The sequence below is a fragment of the Sorghum bicolor genome, chromosome 8 (genome assembly GCF_000003195.3).
Source record: "Sorghum bicolor cultivar BTx623 chromosome 8, Sorghum_bicolor_NCBIv3, whole genome shotgun sequence".
NCBI lineage: Eukaryota > Viridiplantae > Streptophyta > Magnoliopsida > Poales > Poaceae > Sorghum > Sorghum bicolor.
This window is the reverse complement of record NC_012877.2, coordinates 50249545-50275190: the sequence shown is the minus strand read 5'-3', so window position 1 is coordinate 50275190 and position 25646 is coordinate 50249545.

Genomic DNA, 25646 nt, shown 5'->3' with positions numbered 1-25646 from the left:
CTCATTTTGAACAAACTCAATACAGAGTAGATAGCTTTTACAATCATAATTAATATTTTCAGTTTTAGTAGGCATATAAAACACTGAGGATGGTAGCTAGAATTTTTGAATAAATTTTGAAATAAATTCTCCAAGCAACAATGATATCAAGAATAAGAAACTCATACTCTACCACCTCACATTCCATATTGGCTTAAGTAACACAGGGTTTTAAAATGATTTTATAATAGTTGCAAGTTTTCAGGAAATATTACAGAGTGAGATTAATCATTATTAGAAACATTTTAAGCTTTATCATGTTGGAAACAATATTCTGCATAATCCAAGATATGTGTATGTGTAAAGTAAAGTGTGCAGAGTGTGTACCTGAATCGTGGAGTGGTGTAGTCGGAGTGTGTTTAGCATGTTGAGGGATCTCCGCCATACTTATTTTCTCCTTTCTTGCACAAAAATAAAGTAGAGACACACAAGACATAATAATAATAATACTCTTTATTAATCTTGAGGCATTTATTACAAAAGACTAGTAGCAAATAGATAACAATAGCAAACTGATGATAATAGTAACACTAAACCGAATTTAAAGATAGATAACTAAGATGCATTGCCTCAAGGTCTAAAGGTCTAATCTAGATAACTTAGCGTCGCTATAATTCCTTAATCTTCTTGTTGGCACTGGCCAGATCCTACCTAAGGCCTAGTATAATGGTGTTGTGGTTAGAGAGCTGCCTAGTGAGGGAATTAATCGAGGACTGGAGGTCTATGATAACTCTGTCTAGCCTGCGACCGTCCTCATCAATATCTACTATAGTCTTACGACGCTTGGGAGGTGTCTCAAAAGCATTGAGAGCGTGCTTCGGGGCTGCCTTTGGAGGGATGAAACAGACTTTGGCTGCTCTAATCCCTTCAAAGTAAGGTCTTTCCTCCTCTGTAGTGTAGCGAATACTGCTGATCTCACCGCTCCGGTTGGTCTTGACTCCAACGACCCTCTCATTGGGTCTAGGTGGAAGGATCCTCGTGCCGGTTGGCACCTTGATAGTGGTCTTCGTCTTGGATCATGATCCCTTGAGGAGTAGGGGTTGTGGTGGTGCGGTGAGAACTGGTTGAGCATGATAGGATTGGGCGGAGCTGCGTTGGCGTAATGGCATAGCTTCTAGCTGTCGCTCTGTGTTGGCCGGAACGAGAGCACGGGCGTCGGGATCTTCCACAGGCTCCATGTTGAGGTTGAAGGGGACGACTTCCCAATCATCGTGGTACTTCTCGGCCATTGGAGCAGCAAGGAACTAATCAAGCTCTAATTGAAGAAGAGAAGGTTTGGTGGCTTGGTGTTTGAAAACTGAGGTCAGGGGTCTGTTTATATAGGGGTCAAAAAGTGCCTCTAGGGGTTGTTCTGGTTGCTCCCGTCGATGTGCGTGCGAAACTTTCCATCTGAGGGATTATTCGGATTACCATAAGTGCATTTTCCATAACAGAGAAAATCGAGACCGAAGGGGAACAGGAGCTGGGCGCCCGCCCACCTGATCGGGGCGCCCGCCCTCTCTCTGGCCCCTCTGTGGGTCCGCTTTCTCGAGCGTGTTTCTAGATGCAAAACTATTTAGGAAAATATATGTATGACCCGAAAACGTCAGATTAAAAGTGTCGGGCTCTAATTCTCCATGGGAAGGTAAAAATGAACTACGTCTATTTCTTCTAATTCTTTATTGGGCTCTAAAAATAATTTAAGACGTTGACCATTTACCTTGAATAACGTACCTTCGTCATTTTGAAGTGTGATAGCTCCGTGGGATGATGAATTAATTACCTTCGCCATTCTTCCAATTCTGATAGTTGCATTCTTCTATGATCTCCAGCAACATCTAGGTCCATATTCCATCTCTTTATGGCCCAGTGTGCTTTGAACTCTAGTTCAACAGGTAGATGGCAAGTCTTCCCGTACACCAATTGGTATGGAGACATTCCAATTGGGGTCTTGTATGCTGTCCGGTATGCCCAGAGTGCATCGGGTAACTTGTGTTTCCACGCCGTTCCCATTTCATTTGCTGTCTTCTGAAGAATATTCTTGATTTGTTTGTTGGAAGTCTCTGCTTGGCCACTTGTCTGAGGATGATAGGGGGTAGCGACGTTGTGACGGATTCCATGTTTTGATAGATATTGCTTGAAGCGTTTGTCGATGAAGTGTGCTCCTCCATCACTTATCACTACTCTGGGGACTCCAAATCTTGGAAATATAATTTCTTCAAACATCCTCTTTGAACTGATGTTGTCGGCATGCTTGCAAGGTAATGCCTCTACCCACTTGGAGACGTAGTCAACTGCCACCAAGATGTACTCACACTTCTTTGATGGAGGAAATGGACCCATATAGTCTATTCCCAAACATCAAAGAGCTCAATCTGAAGGTTGTTGGTGAGTGGCATTGCATCCCTTGTATTTATGTTTCCGTGCCTTTGACATGGCCCACATCTTCTGATATATTGCTTCGTGTCTTCATACATTGTAGGCCAGTAGAATCCACACTGCCAGATCATTGAATGTGTACGAAATGCTCCATAGTGACCTCCATATGGTGATGAATGACATCTGTCGATGATCTTCCATCCTTCCTCAGTGGTCACACATCTCCTGAGTAAGCCATCAGAGCATACTCGGAAGAGGTATGGCTCATCCCATATATGTGAACGACTTTCTTGAATAAGCTTCTTCTTGTTTGCTCCTGGCGGTACATACCCTGAAACCATAAAATTAACAATATCTGCATACCAGGGGTCAGACCTGTTAATCCCGTAGAGCATGTCGTCCCGGAGTGAATCATTGATGGGAGTTTCCTGTGGACTTTTAAAATACATTCTAGACAAGTGATCAGCAACAAAATTTTCTACTCCCTTTTTATCTTTTATTTCTAATTCAAATTCTTTGAGTAATAAGATCCATCTAATCAGGTGAGGTTTAGTATCTTTTCTAGTGAGCAAATATTTTAGTGTAGCATGATCAGTGTAAATAATTATTTTAGCTCCAACTAAATAAGATCTAAATTTATCAATGGCAAAGACAACAGCCAGAAGCTCTTTTTCAGTGGTTGCATAGTTAAGTTGAGCTCCTGTCAAAGTTTTACTGGCATAAGCAATTGCATGATGCTTTTTATTTTTAGTTTGTCTCAATACTGCCCCCACAGCATAATCACTAGCATCACACATAATTTCAAAAGGCAACGACCAATCAGGGGGTTGAATGATTGGTGCAGAGATGAGTGCTTTCTTCAATAAATTAAAAGATGTTAGACATGCATCATCAAATTCGAAAGGAGCATCCTTGGCTAGCAAAAGAGTAAGTGGTCTAGCAATGAATGAAAAAACTTTTATGAATCTACGATAAAAACCAGCATGGCCAAGAAAGCTTCGAATTCCTTTTATATTCACAAGTGGAGGTAGTTGTTCAATTACTTCAATTTTAGCTTTGTCTACCTCAATTCCTCTTTCAGACACTAGGTGTCCCAGCACTATTCCTTCCCTAACCATGAAATGACATTTTCCCAATTAAGGACTAAGTGCTTTTCTTCACATCTTTGCAAAACCTTGTCTAAGTTTTCAAGACAACTATCAAAAGTTTTTCCATAAACAGAGAAATCATCCATGAAAACTTCCATAATCTCTTCAATCATATCAGAAAATATAGACATCATGCATCTTTGAAAAGAAGCTGGTGCATTACATAACCCAAAAGACATTCTACGGAAAGCATAAGTTCCATATGAGCATGTAAAAGTAGTTTTGCTTTGATCATCGGGATGGATCGGGATTTGGTGATACCCTGAATATCCATCTAAGAAACAGAAGAACGAATGGTTCGCTAATCGCTCTAGCATCTCATCTATAAAAGGTAAAGGAAAGTGATCCTTTATCGTGGCTTTGTTTAGTTTTCTATAGTCTATGCACATCCGCCATCCTGTGACGGTGCGTTGCGGAATTAGCTCGTTCTTTTCATTCATAATAACAGTCATGCCTCCCTTTTTAGGCACAACTTGTACTGGGCTCACCCACTCACTGTGCGGTACAGGATATATAATCCCTGCATGCAGCAACTTTATAACTTCCTTTTTAACTACCTCTCTTATAGTGTTGTTAAGTCTACGTTGGGGTTCTCGAGAAGGTGAAATAGAAGGATCCGTTGGAATACGATGGGTACAAATCATAGGACTGATTCCTGTAAGTTCTTGAAGTGAGTAGCCAAAAACTGAGTGATGTTTCTCAAGAATGGTCATTAATCGCAGAGTTTGCTCCTGAGTGAGTTTATCACTAATGATCACAGGAAACTCTGGATTATTGTTTAGGAAAGCATAGATAAGACCGGGTGGTAAAGTTTGAAGCTCTATGGGGGGTCTAGGTGTTTCTGCAAACTCATCTAAGGGTTCAGGTTCAGAAGGTTCGGCTTCTTCTTCTATGAAGAAAGGAGTTTTGTCTTCTAAGTCTGATTCTTCTAAAAGCTCAAGAGATGCAGCCTTTACCTCCTCCATAGGATCAGGCAAAAGATATGACTCGGCCTTATTATTTAAGGAGTGTGAAATTGTTATTGGGAATTTAAAGGTTTTTCCAAAAGAAATGTGTAGCTTTCCAGTATGACCTTCAGATAGGAGTCTTCTAAAAGGTTGTCCTATCAATAGGTCGAAGTCCCATGTGTCAAAGATATAGAAGTTCAAATGAACCATGGAGCCTTCTACCGTAAGAGCTAGGACATTAATAATTCCAAGACTGGGGACTAATCGTCCCGAAGATTCCTTTATGACCTTTGTTGTGGGGGTTAAGACAAGATTTTTAAATAATTTAAGTGCGAAAGATTCAGACATGAAATCATAAGCTCCGATCAGAATCATAAGCACAGCGTATAGTTATAGAGGGTGTGTCCAAACGGATCACATCAGAGGAAAGCTCTGATTCCTCCAACCATTCGCTACTCATGACTGAGATAAGCTCTCTCAATTGATATTCACTTGGTAAATAAATGCTAAACTGGCCGTTTTGGGGTTTGTCAATAGAATGGTAGTTTGAAATGCTTCCAAAGTCGGCAAAAAGATCAGATTCTATATCCAGCATGAAGTCCGGTGGCGGAATTTCTTCCTTTTGTGGCTTAGAACTTGGGATAGCTAAAGTAGATGAAGAATTTGGCAGAGTGTCTACTTCGGCTTCGTAGGTTTCATCATGAAGGGTATTATCCATCTCAGCTTCTAGGATTCTATCTAGGATCACTCTAGCTTCATTAGTAAGGATGCGAAAGAAAGAACCTCTAGACATTGTGTGTAGCATTTGTTTGTGATTTTTCTGAAGACCTCGAAAAAAGTGAAATAAAAGAACAGGGTCTTCAAGATTAAGGTTTGGACCAGATTCTAAAAGATCAGAAAAACGTTTCCAGGATTTTCCTAAAGTTTCATTATCTTTTTGTTTAAAAGATAGGACTTCGAGTCTAAGGTCGCCGATACGGTCGAGGGAATAAAAATCTAGACAAAAGTTGGCTCGTAAAACTCCCCATTCACCTCGTTGTTGACTTACCTTCTGACTGTACCATTGTCTAGCTTCCCCCCTTAAGGAAAAAGGAAAAAGCTTCCAACGTAAAGTTTTATCAGAAATGCCTTCAATGCGAAGACAATCACATGTTTGCTCAAAATCTCTAATATGAAGGTAAGGGTTTTCGTCTTCCTTTCCCGAAAAAGATAAGTTTTGAATCATGGCAATCAACCTAGAACTTAACTTATACTGGGATGTTTGGATAGGCTGTGATGACTCCCATGGTAAAAGGTCAGTTACTGAAGGGATTGCAGACTCATGGATCGATTTAGAATTTTGGTTTTCCATAAGGTAAGAGTAAAGAAAATAAATACAGAATATAAAAGATAAGAAAAGATAAAAGTATAGATACAAGCTAGTAGTAAGACTCAAGGTTATCTCAGCAAACCGTCTTTCTCCCCGGCAACGGTGCCAGAAATGCTTGTTGATATTTGGGAACGCAATAAGGAATTGATCCTCAAGCACACGGATATCGGTGAGCACTTCACCCGGGAGGTTATCTAGAGTATCGTATTTATTTTTTTACCACTAGGAGAAAGAGTGCATCTGACTAACCAGTCTATTACTACTAACCCTTTAGGCAACAAAGAATGTTCTCGATGTGAGTGATAAATAGAGAAGACTACAACCGTAATCTCCTTCTAACATTGGTAAGGATGATCTACTGTTCTATTGGGGAGGCTAACGGAATCTAAACACCACAAAGGATGTTCAACCCGCACCTATAAACCCTATCCTTTCTGCTAACGAGATATGGTCTGCAAAGGTAACTCGGAATTGTCACGTTCCTCGCTACTACCACGGTCTAGCTAGTCAGGGAATATCTATGAGTACCCTAGCTTAAACACCACGTTTACGCTAGCAATGATTACTCTAAACTCTACGCGAAGAGATTAAAGTAAACTCATAAACCAAAAGAACAATAAAACAAGTACTTACTAGAATTTAGAAGTCAAAATACTGAAGAATCCTAGGAGCAAGCCTCGGGTTAGGAGAACTTGATCCCGCAGGTACAAGCTCGGAGTAGACACCGACAGGCCGGCCTTCCTCCGATCTACACCTCCACTCTATCTCTCTCAATCTAGTAGAAACTAGAAGATTTATTTCTACTTACATTGGTTGCTAAGCCTAAAATGAAATATTATTTAGTGAAGAGGTTTTCCTTCGAGGGCACCCCTCAACTCTATGATAACTTCCTGTCTCCTCCAGGGGCCAGGGGGTCTCCTTATATAGTCCTCCTCCACTATGCATTTTTGGGTCGGTAGGCGATGTGGTACTACGTTATCCTTGATCCATTAGGTCAGTGGAACATCATGTGCAAAAAGAGTCCCGAAAGGCTTCTAGAGGGGGCCGGGCGCCCTACGCCTGGCCCCTTTCGGCCTCTGCTTTCTTCCCGTGGCTTCTGGAGTCTTCTAGATGGTAGAAAATCGCGCGGTGCATTGATATCTCTATAATCCCGACATGTGGGCCTTTCTTCCTTATTTCCTGATAACCCCTACAGAAACAGATAAACAACAAAACTCGTGGAATTCTGTCAGATCAAACCCTAATTCTAGGTGTTGTTTGTATATTGGTCCTTTCTCTTGTTTATTTGATAATTAAAATTGATACTTAAGAACCGTCAACAGTAACACTACATCATGTCCATATACTAACTGATAAGGTGAAACTTTGGTCGATCCATGACATGCCATTCGATATGACCACAAAGCTTCATTCAATAATGTATGCCACCTTCTAGGATTTTCTTCAATCTTTTGCTTGATGAGCTTAATAATTCCTTTGTTAGATGCTTCGGCTTGTCCATTGGCTTGAGCATAATTAGGAGAAGAATTCAACACTTTAATCCCCATACCGATTGCAAATTCATCAAACTCTCCTAATGTGAACATAGTACCCTGATCGGTAGTGATTGTTTGAGGAATACCAATTCGGTAAACAATATGCTCTTTCACAAATCAATCATGTTAGCCGATGTTACTTTCTTCAAAGGAATAGCTTCAACTCATTTAGTAAAATAATCAGTGGCTACTAAGATGAACTTGTGCCGCTTGCTTGATGGCGGATAAATCTGACCGATTAGATCAATAGCCCATCTCCGGAACAGCCAAGGCTTAATAATGGGATTCATGGCCGATGCGGGCGCCCTTTGAATATTACCAAACCTCTGACATCCTTGACACCCTTTGAAATATTTAAAGCAATCTTCAAGTATAGTCGGCCAATAATACCCATTTCTCCTAATCATCCACTTCATCTTAAAAGCCGACTGATGTGCTCCACATACTCCCTCATGGATCTCACCCATCAAGCTTTTAGCCTCATCATCACCCAAGCACTTGAGCAAAACTCCATCTATCGTTCGATAATATAATTCTTCTGCAAGGAGCACATACTTGGTAGCTTGAAACCTGACATGCCTTTCAACCTTTTTGGATGGATCCTTTAAATAATCAATGATTTCCTTTCTCTAATCATCAGCACTGACTGTCGATAACATGTTTAAGATAGGCTGATATCCCGAGGCATGTTGAGCCAACTGATTAGCCTCTTCATTATGTAATCGAGGAACATGCTCCAACCAGAAATCCTTGAATTCCCTTAACAGTTGTCTACTCTTTTCATAATAGGTTATCAAGACTTCGCTTCGGCATTCATAAATTCCAGCCAATTGATTTATAACAAGCATAGAATCACCGAAGATCTCAACAGCATCTGCATGAACCTCTTTTAATAATTCCAACCCTTTGATCAGAGATTGGTATTCAGCCTGGTTATTTGTTGACGTGGCAACAATCGGCAAACAGAACTCATACTTCTTTCCTCGAGGAAAATTAGTACTATACCAATTCCTGCCCCCGGTCGCACGTGGATCCATCAAAGAAGAGCGTCCAAGGATCAATTTCCAAAGTCCCTACTACACCGCAATGCTGAGTTACAAAATCGGCCATAATCTGCCCTTTAACTGCCTTAGCCGATTCGTAACGCAGATCAAATTCCGACAACGCCAAAATCCATTTACCGATTCTACCACTCATAATCGGCATAGACAGCATGTATCGGACTACATCATCTTTGCATATAATAGTGCATTCGGCCGATAGCAAATAATGTCTCAACTTAACACATGAAAAGTATAAGCATAAACATAATTTTTCAATTGGTGAATACCTGGTCTCAGCATCAATCAGTCTTCTACTTAAATAATAAATCACACGCTCCTTCCCTTCAAATTCTTGAATCAAAGTCGAACCGATGACCATTCCATCGGTAGATAAATACAATTTGAAAGGTTTTCCTTGCTGAGGTGGAATCAGAACTGGAGGATTTGTCAAATAATTCTTGATTTCGTCCAACGCTGACTGTTGCTCTCTTCCCCATACAAACTCTTGATCGGTTTTCAACTTAAGTAAAGGACTAAAAGCACGAATTTTACCAGACAAGTTAGATATAAATCGCTTGATAAAGTTTACCTTGCCGATCAGAGATTGGAGTTCAGTCTTATTGGTGGGAGCAACTATTTTGTTGATGGCATCAATAGATCTCCTACTAATTTCAATTCCCCTCTGATGCACCATGAAACCAAGAAATTACCCTGTCGATACACCAAATTGATATTTATTGGGATTCATCTTCAAACCATGTTTCCTTGTGCACTCCAACACCTTTCGTAGATCGGCAAGATGCTTTGTGAAATCTCCAGACTTAACCACCACATCATCAATATAAATTTCCACCAGCTTGCCGATGAACTCATGAAAGATAAAATTCATAGCCCTCTGATAGGTAGCACCAGCATTTTTCAAGCCAAAGGTCATGACTATCCATTCAAACAACCTAACATGACGAGGACATCTAAATGCAGTCTTTGGAATATCTTCTTCGGCCATGAATATTTGATTATATCCTGTGTTACCATCCATAAAGCTAATAATCCGATGTCCAGCTGCAGCATCAACTAGCAAATCGGCAACTGGCATTGGATAACCATCCATCGATGCAGCTTTGTTAAGATTCCTGAAATCAATGCAGACACGAAGCTTCCCATTCTTCTTGTAAACTGGAACAACATTGGAAATCCACTCGGCATACCGACATTGCCGAATAAATTTAGCTTCGATAAGTTTAGTTATTTTGGCCTTAATATCAGGAATAATATTAGGATTACATCGGTGAGCTGGCTGCTGATGTGACCGAAATCCAGATTTGATAGGTAACCCATGTTCAATAATAGATCGGTCTAAACCAGGCATCTCGGTATAATCCCAAGCAAAGCAATCTTTATATTCCTTTAACAAATCAGTTAACTGCTGCTTACACTCAGAATCTAACTTAGCACTAATAAAAGTAGGTCTTGGCCTATCACCATTATCTATATCTATTTCTACTAAATCATCGGCCGATGTAAACTCTTAGCCTAATTTTCTATCATCGGCGAACCTATCCATTAAAACTCCTCATCAGAACTGACTGCTTGGATCGGTGGAATCTCATAATCGGCAACTTTCAGAAAATCCTTTTCCCAAATCTCCCCTGAGATGCATCTGGTCCTTTCATAAGTATCTGCCTCTGCTGATGCAATGACATATGAAGAATCTCCCGGGACAATTTCAATCTTGTCGCCTACCCACTGAACCAAACATTGGTGCATTGTAGATGGGATACAACAATTAGCATGAATCCAATCCCTCCCCAACAGCAAATTATAAGCACTCTTTCCACTGATGACAAAGAAAGTTGTCGGCAAGGTTTTGCTGCCGATGGTCAACTCAACGCATATGGCTCCCTTGACTGGAGACACATTCCGTTCAAAGTCCTTCAGCATCATATCGGTCTTAGTCAAGTCTTGATCTCCTTTCTCAAGCTTCCAATAGACTGCATACGACATAATATTGATAGCAGCCCCACCATCAACAAGTATCTTGGTCATCGGCTGCCCATCAACCCTACCTTTGACAAACAAAGCTTTAAGATGTTGTCTTTCATTATTAGCGGGCTTTTCAAAGATAGCCGTCATCGGATCCAGAGCTAACTGAGCTATCTAGTCGGGAAAATCTTCCTCCTCATCATCACTGAAAGGTGCAAGGAATTCCATCAGCAACATAAACACCATATTAACATCTGCCGATGGCCCTTTTCCTTTAGCATCCGGCTGCTGCTGATCTCCAGACTTAGCAGAATTCTCCTCTCTACTCAACTCTTCTCGTCGTTCCCGCTGCAGCCTTCTTTTCTGTGTCCTAGTTAATCTCTTTGGACACCATGGAGGAAGTTGTGGTTGTCTAACCGATGGACGACGATTTTCCCTTGATTCCACCAGATAAGTATTAGCATCTCTACAAAATATGAACTCATCGAGAACTCGCGCATCCGCCATCTCCTCAAGCTCCTCTTGGTTCCTAGGAAAATACTCGACACGCTCACCAAGTCTATCATGCACACTGAGTCTGCCCCCCAGCCGATCATGAATTGAGGCTCTTCCTCTAATCGTCTCATCAAAACGCCAATCATTGTTCTGATACTGCCGATTTGGTCTATCATACCGATCATAGCCATTGCACTCAGGGCAGTCTCTAACAGTGGGTAGCTTGATATTTTGCTCCCAACAGTGGATGAATAACGGGCAGTTCTAGTGATCTTTGTGCCGATTCCACTCTTGTCGGCGTCATTCTTCTTCCCGACGACGATCCTCCTGTTGGCACCGATACCGATCTTCACACTGCTGCTAGGTGTCTCGATGCCTTCTGTGGGTGATCACAATACCAGATCGGGGAGGTCTTCCTGAGCTGGTTCCTTCCTGGACCAAACCCTTGCCTTTGGCATCATCAGTGGTGATCTAATGCTGAGGATCTACCGATGCATTTCTTTCAGCTGCCTCTGAAGTCAATACTTTGGTCTTTCCCTTAGCATCCAACATATTTGTAGGGAAAGGATGTTGGTCGATCTTCATCGGCTTTTGAGCTTTGGAGCTATCGAACTTAATTCTCCCAGACTCTATAGCCGATTGCAACTGCTGCCTGAAAACCTTGCACTCATTTGTACTGTGAGATGTTGCGTTATGCCACTTCCAGTACTTAATCTTCTTTAATTCCTCTGCTGATGGAATCACATGATTGGGGGACAACTTAATTTGCCCTTCTTGAAGTAAAAAGTCAAATATCCTATCAGCTTTGGTGATATCAAATGCAAACTTCTCTGGTTCTTTATGCCCACAAGGGCAAGACATCGGCTTCTTATTCTTCACCCATTCTGCCAAGCCAATGACTGGTTCTTCATCAGAGTCTGAACTTGTTACCTCATCGACAAACGACACCTTTTTGTTCCATGCTCTCTTGGGTTCAAAAGCTTTGATATCTTGGTCAGAAATCCTCTGCACTAAATGGCTCAAACTTTCAAACTCTTGAGAAGCATACTTGTCTCTGATATGTGGTAACAATCCCTGGAAAGCCAATCGGCTAGCTGCCGATCATCCAGAGCCAGACTATAGCATTTATTCTTAACATCTCGCAACCTTTGCACGAAACTTTCGACCGATTCATCATTGCGTTGCTTCAGCCTGACTAAATCGGTGATCTTCTTCTCATGAACCCCAGAAAAGAAGTATTTATGGAACTGTTTTTTTAGATCGGCCTATGTGATTACTGAGTTTGGAGGTAGTGAAATAAACCAAGTAAAGACCGATCCAGACAAAGATGATGAGAATAAACGAACCCTTAACTCATCTCTATTAGCAGCTTCCCCGCACTGGATGACGAACCTGTTAACATGCTCCATGGTTGATGTATCATCCTGTCTCGAAAACTTGGTGAAATCTGGTACCTTGTACCGATTCAGAAGTGGAATTAAGTCATATGCAGGAGGATACAGTGTCCGATAAGAGTAAGTGTTGACTTTGGGTTTTATCCCAAATTGGTCTCTCATCACTTCAGCTATCTTATCGGCCCAATAAGCATCGGCATCATGCCGATGGGCTGGTTGTGGATCTGGCACCTGCTGATTAGCTTCCACGTGTCTCTGCGGTGCACGATCTCCGGAGAACATTGGATTAGCCATTGCCTGTTGACCACCAACTTGCTGACCAAGATTCATCGGTTGGTTGATCAACCCTTGATTTTGAAATCTAGGTTGCACTGGTCCTTGTTGAAATCCCATAGCCTGGTGATTCTGGTGAGGCATCTGTGGGAAGACAAACTGCCCTGTCCATCCATTATTGACATTCATTGGCATAGGCCCTGCCAATGGCTGATAATTGGGCATCATCATTGAATTGACATACCCTGGCTGTGTTGTAAACCTTTGCTGCATCGGCATTGGATCTGCCGATGCGTTAGGCATTTCGAACGTTGGCATTTGAGAATTCCCAGTGAAAGGTCTTGCAGTAGTAGTTGTAGAATACTGGGGATTCTGAGTCATCGGCGAGCTTGGGGGTTGTTGACGGTTCTTAAGTATCGATTTTAATTATCAAATAAACAAGAGAAAGGACCAATATGCAACCAACACCTAGAATTAGGGTTTGATCTGATAGAATTCCACGAGTTTTGTTGTTTATCTATTTCTGCAGGGGGTTATCAGGAAATAAGGAAGAAAGGCCCACATGTCAGGATTACATAGAGATATCAACGCACCGCGCAATTTTCTACCATCTAGAAGACTCCAGAAGCCACGAGAACGAAGCAGAGGCCGAAAGGGGCTAGGCCCAGGGCGCCCGCCCTGAGGACCTGGGCGCCCGCCCCCTCCTATACTCCGTTCGGGACTCTCTTTGCACACGATGTTCCACCGACCTAAAGGATCCAGGATAACGTAGTACCACATCGCCTACCGACCCAAAAATGCATAGAGGAGGAGGACTATATAAGGAGACCCCCCTGGCCCCTGGAGGAGACAAGAAGTTATCATAGAGATTGAGGGGTGCCCTCGAAGGAAAACCTCTAAATAATATTTCTTTTCAGGCTTAGCAACCAATGTAAGTAGAAATAGATCTTCTAGTTTCTACTAGATTGAGAGACATAGAGTGGAGGTGTAGATTGGAGGAAGGCCGGCCTGTCGGTGTCTACTCCGAGCTTGTGCCTGCGGGATCAAGTTCTCCTAACCCGAGGCTTGCTCCTAGGATTCTTCAGTATTTCGACTTCTAAATTCTAGTAAGTACTTGTTTTATTGTTCTTTCGGTTTATGAGTTTACTTTAATCTCTTCGAGTAGAGTTTAGAGTAATCATTGCTAGCATAAACGTGGTGTTTACGCTGGGGTACTCATAGATATTCCCTGACTAGCTAGACTGTGGTAGTAGCGAGGAACGTGACAATTCTGAGTTACCTTTGCAGACCATATCTCTTTAGCAAGAAGGATAGGGTTTATAGGTGCAGGTTGAACATCCTTTGTGGTGTCTAGATTCCATTAGCCTCCCCAATAGAACAGTAGATCATCCTTACCAAGGTTAGAAGGAGATTACGGTTGTAGTCTTCTCTATTTATCACTCACATCGAGAATATTCTTTGTTGCCTAAAGGGTTAGTAGTAATAGACCGGTTAGTCAGATGCACTCTTTCTCCTAGTGGTAAAAAATAAATACGATACTCTGGATAATTTCTCGGGTAAAGTGCGCACCGATATCCGTGCGCTTGCGGATCAATTCCTTATTGCGTTCCCAAATATCAACAAACATTTCTGGCGCCGTTGCCGGGGAGAAAGACGGTTTGCTGAGACAACCTTGAGTCGTACTACTAGCTTGTATCTATACTTTTATCTTTTCTTATCTTTTATATTCTTTATTTATTTTCTTACCTTATGGAAAACCAAAATTCTAAATTGATCCATGAATCTGCAATCCCTTCAGTAACTGACCTTTTACCATGGGAGTCATCACAGCCTATCCAAACATCCCAGTATAAGTTAAGTTCTAGGTTGATTGCCATGATTCAAAACCTATCTTTTTCGGAAAAGGAAGACGAAAACCCTTACCTTCATATTAGAGATTTTGAGCAAACATGTGATTGTCTTCGCATTGAAGGCATTTCTGATAAAACTTTACGTTGGAAGATTTTTCCTTTTTCCTTAAGGGGAGAAGCTAGACAATGGTACAGTCAGAAGGTAAGTCAACAATGAGGTGAATGGGGAGTTTTACGAGCCAACTTTTGTCTAGATTTCTATTCCCTCGACCATATAGCCGACCTTAGACTCAAAGTCCTATCTTTTAAACAAAAAGATAATGAAACTTTGGGAAAATCCTAGAAACGTTTTTCTGATCTTTTAGAATCTGGTCCAAACCTTAATCTTGAAGACCCTGTTCTTTTATTTCACTTTTTTCGAGGTCTTCAGAAAAATCACAAACAAATGCTACACACAATGTCTAGAGGTTCTTTCTTTCGCATCCCTACTGATGAAGCTAGAGTGATCCTAGATAGAATCCTAGAAGCTGAGATGGATAATACCCTTCATGATGAAACCTACGAAGCCGAAGTAGACACTCTGCCAAATTCTTCATCTACTTTAGCTATCCCAAGTTCTGAGCCACAAGAGGAAGAAATTCCACCACCGGACTTCATGCTGGATATAGAATCTGATCTTTTTCCCGATTTTGAAAACATTTCAAACTACCATTCTATTGACAAACCCCAAAACGGCCAGTTTAGCATTTATTTGCCAAGTGAATATCAATTGAGAGAGCTTATCTCAGTCATGAGTAGCGAATGGTTGGAGGAATCAGAGCTTTCCTCTGATGTGATCCGTTTGGACACATCCTCTATAACTATACGCTGTGCTTATGATTCTGATCGATTTAATGCTCTCTATAATCCTGTTGTGGGGATCAACATCATTTCTGAATCTTTTGCACTTAAACTATTTAAAAATCTTGTCTTAACCCCCACAACAAAGGTCATAAAGGAATCTTCGGGACGATTAGTCCCCAGTCTTGGAATTATTAATGTCCTACCTCTTACGGTAGAAGGCTCCATGGTTCATTTGAACTTCTATATCTTTGATACATGGGACTTCGACCTGTTGATAGGACAACCTTTTAGAAGACTCCTTTATGAAGGTCATACTGGAAAGCTACACATTTCTTTTGGAAAAACTTTTAAATTCTCAATAACAATTTCACACTCCTTAAATAATAAGGCCGAGTCATATCTTTTGCCCGATCCTATGGAGGAGGTAAAGGCTGCATCTCTTGAGCTTTTAGAAGAATCAGACTTAGAAGACGAAACTCCTTTCTTCATAGAAGAAGAAGCTGAACCTTCTGAACCTGAACCCTTAGATGAGTTTGCTGAAACACCTAGACCCCCCATAGAGCTTAAAACTTTACCACCCGGTCTTATTTATACTTTCCTAAATAATAATCCAGAGTTTCCTGTGATCATTAGTGATAAACTCACTCAGGAGCAAACTCTGCAATTAACGACCATTCTTGAGAAACATCACTCAGTTTTCGGCTACTCACTCCAAGATCTTACAGGAATCAGTCCTATGATTTGTACCCATCGTATTCCAACAGATCCTTCTGTTTCACCTTCTCGAGAACCCCAACGTAGACTTAATAACACTATGAGAGAGGTAGTTAAAAAGGAAGTTATAAAGTTGCTGCATGCAGGGATTATATATCCTGTGCCGCATAGTGAGTGGGTGAGCCCAGTTCAAGTTGTGCCTAAAAAGGGAGGCATGACTGTTATTATGAATGATAAGAACGAGCTAATTCCGCAACGCACCGTCACAGGATGGCGGATGTGCATAGACTATAGAAAACTAAACAAAGCTACGAGAAAGGATCATTTTCCTTTACCTTTCATAGATGAGATGCTAGAGCGGTTAGCAAACCATTCGTTCTTCTGTTTCTTAGATGGATACTCAGGGTATCATCAGATCCCGATCCATCCCGAGGATCAAAGCAAAACCACTTTTACATGCCCATACGGAACTTATGCTTATCGTAGAATGTCTTTTGGGTTATGTAATGCACCAGCTTCTTTTCAAAGATGCATGATGTCTATATTTTCTGATATGATTGAAGAGATTATGGAAGTTTTCATGGATGATTTCTCTGTTTATGGAAAAACTTTTGATAGTTGTCTTGAAAACTTAGACAAGGTTTTGCAAAGATGTGAAGAAAAGCACTTAGTCCTTAATTGGGAAAAATGTCATTTTATGGTTAGGGAAGGAATAGTGCTGGGACACCTAGTGTCTGAAAGAGGTATTGAGGTAGACAAAGCTAAAATTGAAGTAATTGAACAACTACCTCCACCTGTGAACATAAAAGGAATTCGAAGCTTTCTTGGCCATGCTGGTTTTTATCGTAGATTCATAAAAGATTTTTCATTCATTGCTAGACCACTTACTCTTTTGCTAGCCAAGGATGTTCCTTTCGAATTTGATGATGCATGTCTAACATCTTTCAATTTATTAAAGAAAGCACTCATCTCTACAACAATCATTCAACCCCCTGATTGGTCGTTGCCTTTTGAAATTATGTGTGATGCTAGTGATTATGCTGTGGGGGCAGTATTTGGACAAACTAAAAATAAGAAGCATCATGCAATTGCTTATGCCAGTAAAACTTTGACAGGAGCTCAACTTAATTATGCAACCACTGAAAAAGAGCTTCTGGATGTTGTCTTTGCCATTGATAAATTTAGATCTTATTTAGTTGGAGCTAAAATAATTGTTTACACTGATCATGCTGCACTAAAATATTTACTCACTAAAAAAGATGCTAAACCTCGCCTGATTAGATGGATCTTATTACTCCAAGAATTTGACTTAGAAATAAAAGATAAAAAGGGAGTAGAAAATTCTGTGGCTGATCACTTGTCTAGATATATTTTAAGAGTCCACAGGAAACCCCCATCAATGATTCACTCCGGGACGACATGCTCTACGGGATTAACAGGTCTGACCCCTCGTATGCAGATATTGTTAATTTTATGGTTTTAGGGTATGTACCGCCAGGAGCAAACAAGAAGAAGCTTATTCAAGAAAGTCGTTCACATATATGGGATGAGCCATACCTCTTCCGAGTATGCTCTGATGGATTACTCAGGAGATGTGTGACCACTGAGGAAGGATGGAAGATCATCGACAGATGTCATTCATCACCATATGGAGGTCACTATGGAGCATTCCGTACACATTCAAAGATCTGGCAGTGTGGATTCTACTGGCCTACAATGTATGAAGACACGAAGCAATATATCAGAAGATGTGGGCCATGTCAAAGGCACGGAAACATAAACACAAGAGATGCCATGCCACTCACCAACAACCTTCAGATTGAGCTCTTTGATGTCTGGGGAATAGACTACATGGGTCCACTTCCTCCATCAAAGAAGTGTGAGTACATCTTGGTGGCAGTTGACTATGTCTCCAAGTGGGTAGAGGCATTACCTTGCAAGCATGCCGACAACATCAGTTCAAAGAGGATGTTTGAAGAAATTATATTTCCAAGATTTGGAGTCCCCAGAGTAGTGATAAGTGATGGAGGAGCACACTTCATCGACAAACATTTCAAGCAATATCTATCAAAACATGGAATCCGTCACAATGTCGCTACCCCCTATCATCCTCAGACAAGTGGCCAAGCAGAGACTTCCAACAAACAAATCAAGAATATTCTTCAAAAGACAGTAAATGAAATGGGAACAGCGTGGAAATACAAGTTACCCGATGCACTCTGGGCATACCGGACAGCATACAAGACCCCAATTGGAATGTCTCCATACCAATTGGTGTACGGGAAGACTTGCCATCTACCTGTTGAATTAGAGTTCAAAGCACACTGGGCCATAAAGAGATGGAATATGGACCTAGATGTTGCTGGAGATCATAGAAGAATGCAACTATCAGAATTAGAAGAATGGCGAGAGAAAGCATATCACAATTCAAATATCTACAAAGAAAGAGTCAAAAGGTGGCATGACAAGAGAATCAAGAAGAAGGAGTTCACACCGGAGATAAGGTATTACTTTTTAATTCCAGGGTGAAGCTTTTCGGGCATGGGAAACTCCGGAGCAAATGGGAAGGACCATCCAAGGTAATCAATTCATCATCCCACGGAGCTATCACACTTCAAAATGACGAAGGTACGTTATTCAAGGTAAATGGTCAACACCTTAAATTATTTTTAGAGCCCAATAAAGAATTAGAAGAAATAGACGTAGTAGATTTTTACCTTCCCATGGAGAATTAGAGCCCGACCTTTTTAGTCTGATGTTTTTGGGTCATATATATATATATATTTCTAAATAGTTTTGCATCTAGTAACGCGCTCGAGAAAGTGGGCCCATAGAGGGGCCAGAGAGAGGGCGGGCGCCCAGCTCCTGTTCCCCCTCGGTCCTGATTTTCTTTGTTATGGAAAATGCACTTATGGTAATCCGAATAATCCCTCAGATGGAATGTTTCGCACGCACATCGACGGGAGCAACCCGAACAACCCCTAGAGGCACTTTTTGACCGCTATATAAACAGACCCCTGACCTCAGTTTTCAAACACCAAACCACCAAGCCTTCTCTTCTTCAATTAGAGCTTGATTAGTTCCTTGCTGCTCCAATGGCCGAGAAGTACCGCGATGATTGGGAAGTCGTCCCCTTCAACCTCAACATAGAGCCTGTGGAAGACCCCGATGCCCGTGCTCTCGTCTCAGCCAACATAGAGCGACAGCTAGAAGCCATGCCATTACGCCAACGCAGCTCCGCCCAATCCTACCATGCTCAACCAGTTCTCACTGCACCGCCACAACCCCTACTCCTCAAGGGATCATCATCCAAGACGAAGACCACCATCAAGGTGCCAACCGGCACAAGGATCCTTCCACCTAGACCCAATGAGAGGGTCGTTGGAGTCAAGACCAACCGGAGCGGTGAGATCAGCAGTATTCGCTACACTACGGAGCAGGAAAGGCCTTACTTTGAAGGGATTAGAGCAGCCAAAGTCCGTTTCATCCCTCCAAAGGCAGCCCCGAAGCACGCTCTCAATGCTTTTGGGACACCTCCCAAGCGTCGCAAGACTATAATGGATATTGATGAGGATGTTCGCAGACTAGACAGAGTTATTATAGACCTCCAGTCCTCGATTAATTCCCTCACTAGACAGCTCTCTAACCACAACACTGTTATACTAGGCCTTAGGCATGATCTTGCCAGTGCCAACAAGAAGATTAAGGAATTATAGCGCCGCTAAGTTATCTAGATTAGACCTTGAGGCAATGCATCTTAGTTATCTATCTTTAAATTCGGTTTAGTGTTACTATTATCATCAGTTTGCTATTGTCATCAGTTTGCTACTAGTCTTTTGTAATAAATGCCTCAAGATTAATAAAGAGTATTATTATTATTATGTCTTGTGTGTCTCTACTTTATTTTTGTGTAAGAAAGCAGAAAATAAGTATGGCGGAGATCCCTCAACATGCTAAACACACTCCGACTACACCACTCCACGATTCAGGTACACACTCTGCACACTTTACTTTACACATACACATATCTCGGATTATGCAGAATATTGTTTCCAACATGATAAAGCTTAAAATGTTTCTAATAATGATTAATCTCACTCTGTAATATTTCCTGAAAACTTGCAACTATTATAAAATCATTTTAAAACCCTGTGTTACTTAAGCCAATATGGAATGTGAGGTGGTAGAGTATGAGTTTCTTATTCTTGATATCATTGTTGCTTGGAGAATTTATTTCAAAACTTATTCAAAAATTCTAGCTACCATCCTCAGTGTTTTATATGCCTACTAAAACTGAAAATATTAATTATGATTGTAAAAGCTATCTACTCTGTATTGAGTTTGTTCAAAATGAGTTAGACCCTTGTTGAGAGATTTATCATGCTCCTAAGATCAAGACATTTATTTAGAAAGATTCACTCTTCCGAAGTATTATTGCATTAGAGGCATGGGCTATGCAAAAATAAAGATATTTTTGAGGAAATAAAAAGGAACAAGTGCTCGATAACCTCGTAGAAAAAATGGACAAGTGTCCAACAGTAGAATTAGGGATACCTCGGTATCCACTTAAAAAAAAGACGAAGAGAGAAAAAAGAAGAAAATGATAGCCCATGGTCCCTCTGATAAGCAATATGCCAGCAAGAGTTGACAAAGATTTTAATTTCCAAAGTCTTTGATCTAAGAGTATGACATTCCCCTCCTCGGATCCCATTTTGATCAGGCAATAAATGCAAAGTAAGTATGATTGAGAATTTTTGCAAATTAAAACAGCCTCAGTAAGATATATAAAGAATATAATGAGTGATATGAGAACACCTATGAGGATAAAAGGTATGCTAGCTTTCTTTCAAAAATATACAAAAACTCCAAGTGACAGGATTGAGAAGAAAGGATCTCTACTCTTAACCATATACTTCCCTGACTACAGTACACGGTGGATTTTAACACCCTACAGTTATGAAAAGAATGTTTTAAATTGTTTTACCCCAAATATTGTTCTTAACCATCCTTTTCTCGAGGACGAGTAAAAGCCTAAGTATGGGGGTATTTGTTGACGGTTCTTAAGTATCAATTTTAATTATCAAATATACAAGAGAAAGGACCAATATGCAACCAACACCTAGAATTAGGGTTTGATCTGACAGAATTCTACGAGTTTTGTTGTTTATCTATTTCTGCAGGTGGTTATCAGGAAATAAGGAAGAAAGGCCCACATGTCGGGATTACATAGAGATATCAACGCACCACGCAATTTTCTACCATCTAGAAGACTCTAGAAGCCACGAGAACGAAGCAGAGGCCGAAAGGGGCCAGGCCCAGGGCGCCCTCGAAGGCCCACGAGAAGACAAGAAGTTATCATAGAGATTGAGGGGTGCCCTCGAAGGAAAACCTCTTCTCTAAATAATATATCTTTTCAGGCTTAGCAACCAATGTAAGTAGAAATAGATCTTCTAGTTTCTACTAGATTGAGAGAGATAGAGTGGAGGTGTAGATCGGAGGAAGGCCGGCCTGTCGGTGTCTACTCCGAGCTTGTACCTGCGGGATCAAGTTCTCCTAACCCGAGGCTTGCTCCTAGGATTCTTCAGTATTTCGACTTCTAAATTCTAGTAAGTACTTGTTTTATTGTTCTTTTGGTTTATGAGTTTACTTTAATCTCTTCGCGTAGAGTTTAGAGTAATTATTGCTGGCATAAACGTGGTGTTTAGGCTGGGGTACTCATAGATATTCCCTGATGTTGACACCGTTTTTGGGCGCGTGTCTAGGATGGCAGGATAAGGTGGCAGTACGATGTTTACAAAGCGGGTTGCCGATGAGGATGGTTGCCGATGAGGGAGAAGTTGAATGTGACTAAGTCCACAGGCAGTAATATGGTGCCGATGGCTAGATAAGAAAGTCTGCCGATGACTATGGCAAAGGATCTGCCGATGATGCAAAGGAGGAGTCTGGAAGCTGCCGGTCGTTATGTGGAGGAGTTTCGGTTTGTCACGAGGGATAGTTTTGTTATTTCCTTAATTATTTGCATCGTTTTGTATACGGATTCCGTGTAATTTGGAATTCGAATTCTAATCGTGTCTGGTTGTAGCTCTTTGAGCAGGGTATAAATATAGACCCTAGGGCCTTGTAATAATGAATCAAGAAATCAAACACACGTTTTTACTCATATTCCAGCATTTACTTTTCGATGACTTCGTCATACTTTTTTCCTTTTGTTACGAGTTCTTAGGAATTCGTCGACTTAAGCTCGGCGTGTTCTCAAGTTCCGCGTGAGTACCTCTTAGCCGTGACATCCGGGCGCATCGCTGTTGTCAGGACTAAAGTATTCGAGTTATCACCTTTGCCGATAGCAAGGTCAAATCGGCTGGCACGCCTTAACGTTTGAATCGGGTATTAGCCCTTTGTGTTTGCAGATCCGTTTTGCATCAACACATCTTTTGGCACGCCCGGTGGGACAAGATTCAAGATCAAGATCAACATGTCGATCTCTGACCTCGATCAAGAGAATGTCATCCCCGTGACGGAGGCCAACCTCAAGGATGAGCAGAAGCAAGCTATTGCCCAAGCCATGGAAGAGTTCAAGCAGCAATGCCTGAGGTCTTTCAGCATAAACAGGAGCGGCGAAGTGGTCCAGAAAGATGCACTGCCGGCACCACGGCAGGTTACCTTTGACGCCAATCCTGGCAAGCTTCAAGATATGGTTGACAATGCCATCAATCGAGCGTTGATTAACCAAGCTGGTGTACTGTCTAATACGGTTTTCAATGTCGTGGCAAGAACTTTCAAGGAAGGACAAATCCCACCAGATTATGTGGGCCCCTCCCATCATCAGCCAACGGCACCAGAGGTCACGGCTCCATCGGCTGCCTTGACGAATGCAAGTGCACAATCTGCCGTCCCTCCAAGTACATCGGGGACTACTGGTGCACTATCTATGCCGATGGCAACCAACCCACAAATTTCAGTTGGGCAGCATAAACTGACAACAGATATGTTGGCATCGGCAATGTCAGGGTTGACTCTTCCTCCCAACTGGTGGGGTTACGGTATGCCTCCAGAGTTGACGCCGGGAACATCACAAATAACTGACATGAGGGGTAAAACTCCTATGACATCGGCACCTCCCAATGCGCCGGTGAACCAGAGTCCTCGGTATACCACAACTACTACTGCAAGGCCTCACACTGGAAATCCTCAAGATTCAATGTTCCAGATGCCCAACGCATCGGCAGAGTCAATGCTGATGCAACAGAGGCCTATGGCCCAGTTGGGGTATGTCAATTCAACGACGGTACCCAATTACCAATCATCGGCAGCACCTATGCCGATGAACGCTAATAATGGATGGCTTGGACAGCAAGCCTTTCCACAATCGCCCCAGCAGAGTTACCAGACTACAGGGTTCCAGCAAGGGCAGGGCTATCCCGGGTTCCAAGGTCAGGGGATTCCCAACCAGCCAATGAATTTTGGACAGCAACTCGGAGGACAGCCAATCGGTGGACAGCAGTTTGGTGGTCCGCAGATTGGAGGACAGGTGATCAATACAATGTTCCGTGCAGATCACGTCCCGAACAGACATGTGGAGGTTCGCCACCAAGTGCCAGATCCGCAGCCGCCTCATCGGCAAGATGCCGATGCATATTGGGCCGATAAGATTGCTGAAGTAATGAGGGAACAATTTGGGATAAAACCCAAAGTCAACACTTATTCTTATCGGACACCGTATCCTCCCGCGTATGATTTGATCCCGCTTCCACATCGGTACAAGGTACCGGATTTTACAAAGTTTTCCGGACAGGACGACACATCAACCATGGAGCATGTCAACAGGTTCATTATTCAATGTGGAGAGGCTGGTAACAGGGACGAATTGAGGGTTCGTCTATTTTCATCATCATTGTCTGGATCGGCCTTTACTTGGTTCATATCGTTACCTCCCAACTCAGTAATTACTTGGGCCGATCTAGAGAAGCAATTCCACAAATACTTCTTCTCGGGGGTTCATGAGAAGAAGATCACCGACTTGGTCAAGTTGAGACAACGTAATGATGAGTCGGTTGAGGGATTTGTGCAGAGGATACGAGAGGTCAAGAATAAATGCTATAGCCTGGTTCTGGATGATCGGCAGCTAGCCGATTTGGCTTTCCAGGGTTTGTTGCCACATATCAGGGATAAGTATGCCTCTCAGGAGTTCGAAAGTTTAAGTCATTTGGTGCAGAGGATTTCTGATCAAGACATCAAGCCTTTTGAGCCTAAGAGAGCATGGAATAAGAAAGTGTCATTTGTCGATGAAGCAACAAGCTCAGATTCTGATGAAGAACCAGTAATCGGTTTGGCAGAGTGGGTAAAAAACAAGAAGCCGATGTCTTGTCCTTTTGGGCAGAAGGAACCAGAGAAGTTTGCTTTTGACACCGCTAAGGCTGATAGGATATTTGACTTTCTACTTCAGGAAGGTCAGATCAAACTGTCACCTAACCATGTGATCCCATCGGCAGAAGAGTTGAAGAGGATGAGATATTGCAAGTGGCATAATGCAACTTCCCATGACACCAACGAGTGCAAAGTATTCAGACAGCAGCTGCAATCGGCTATAGAGTCAGGGAGAATCAAGTTTGACAGTTCCAAAGCCCAGAAGCCGATGAAGATAGACCAACATCCTTTCCCGACAAACATGTTGGATGCTAAGGGGAAGGCTAAGGTCTTAACATCGGAGACAGCTGAGAAGAGTGCATCGGTAGATCCTCAGCATCAAGTTACTACTGCCGATGCAAGAAGTAAGGGCTTGGTCCAGGAAGGAACTAGCTCAGGAAGGCTTCCTCGATCTGGTATCGTCATAACTCATAGAAGGCCTCGAGAAAAATGGCAACAACGGGAAGATCGGTATCGGCGCCAGCAGGAAGATTATCGACGGGAAGAAGAAAGACGCCGACAGGAGTGGAATCGGCACAGGGATCATTGGAATTGTCCATTCTTCATCCATTGTTGGGAGGAAAATATCAAGCTTCCTACTATCAGAGACTGCCCTGAGTGCAACGGTTATGATCGGTACGATAGGATCGATCGGCATTATCATAATGATGAACGGCGATTTAATGGGCCGATCAGATGAAGGGTGTCAGTTCATGACCGGCTGGGGGGCAGATATAGCGGGCACGACAGACTTAGTGACCGTGTCCAGTATTTTCCCAGGAACCAAGAAGAGCTCGAGGGAATGGCTGATGCGCGGGTTCCCGATGAATTCATATTTTGCAGGGATGCTAACACGCATCGTATGGAGTCAAGGGAGAACCGACGCCCGACGGCAAGGCAAAGGCCACTTCCTCCATGGTGCCCTGGAGGATTAACCAAGACACAGAAAAGGAGATTGCAACGTGAAAGGCAAGAAAAGCTAAACAAGGGAGAGAACTCTGGAAGTCGGCAGCCGTCAGACACTAAGAGGGAAGGTCCATCGGCAGGCGTCAACATGGTCTTCATGTTGCCGATGGAGTTTCTTGCACCAGCTAGTGATGATGAGTTGGAATTTTCTGATCAGATAGCTCAGTTGGCTCTGGATCCGATGACGGCTATCTTTGAGAAACCTGCCGATGACGAGAGGCAGCATCTTAAAGCTCTGTTCCTCAAAGGAAGGGTTGATGGGCAGCCAATGACCAAGATCCTAGTT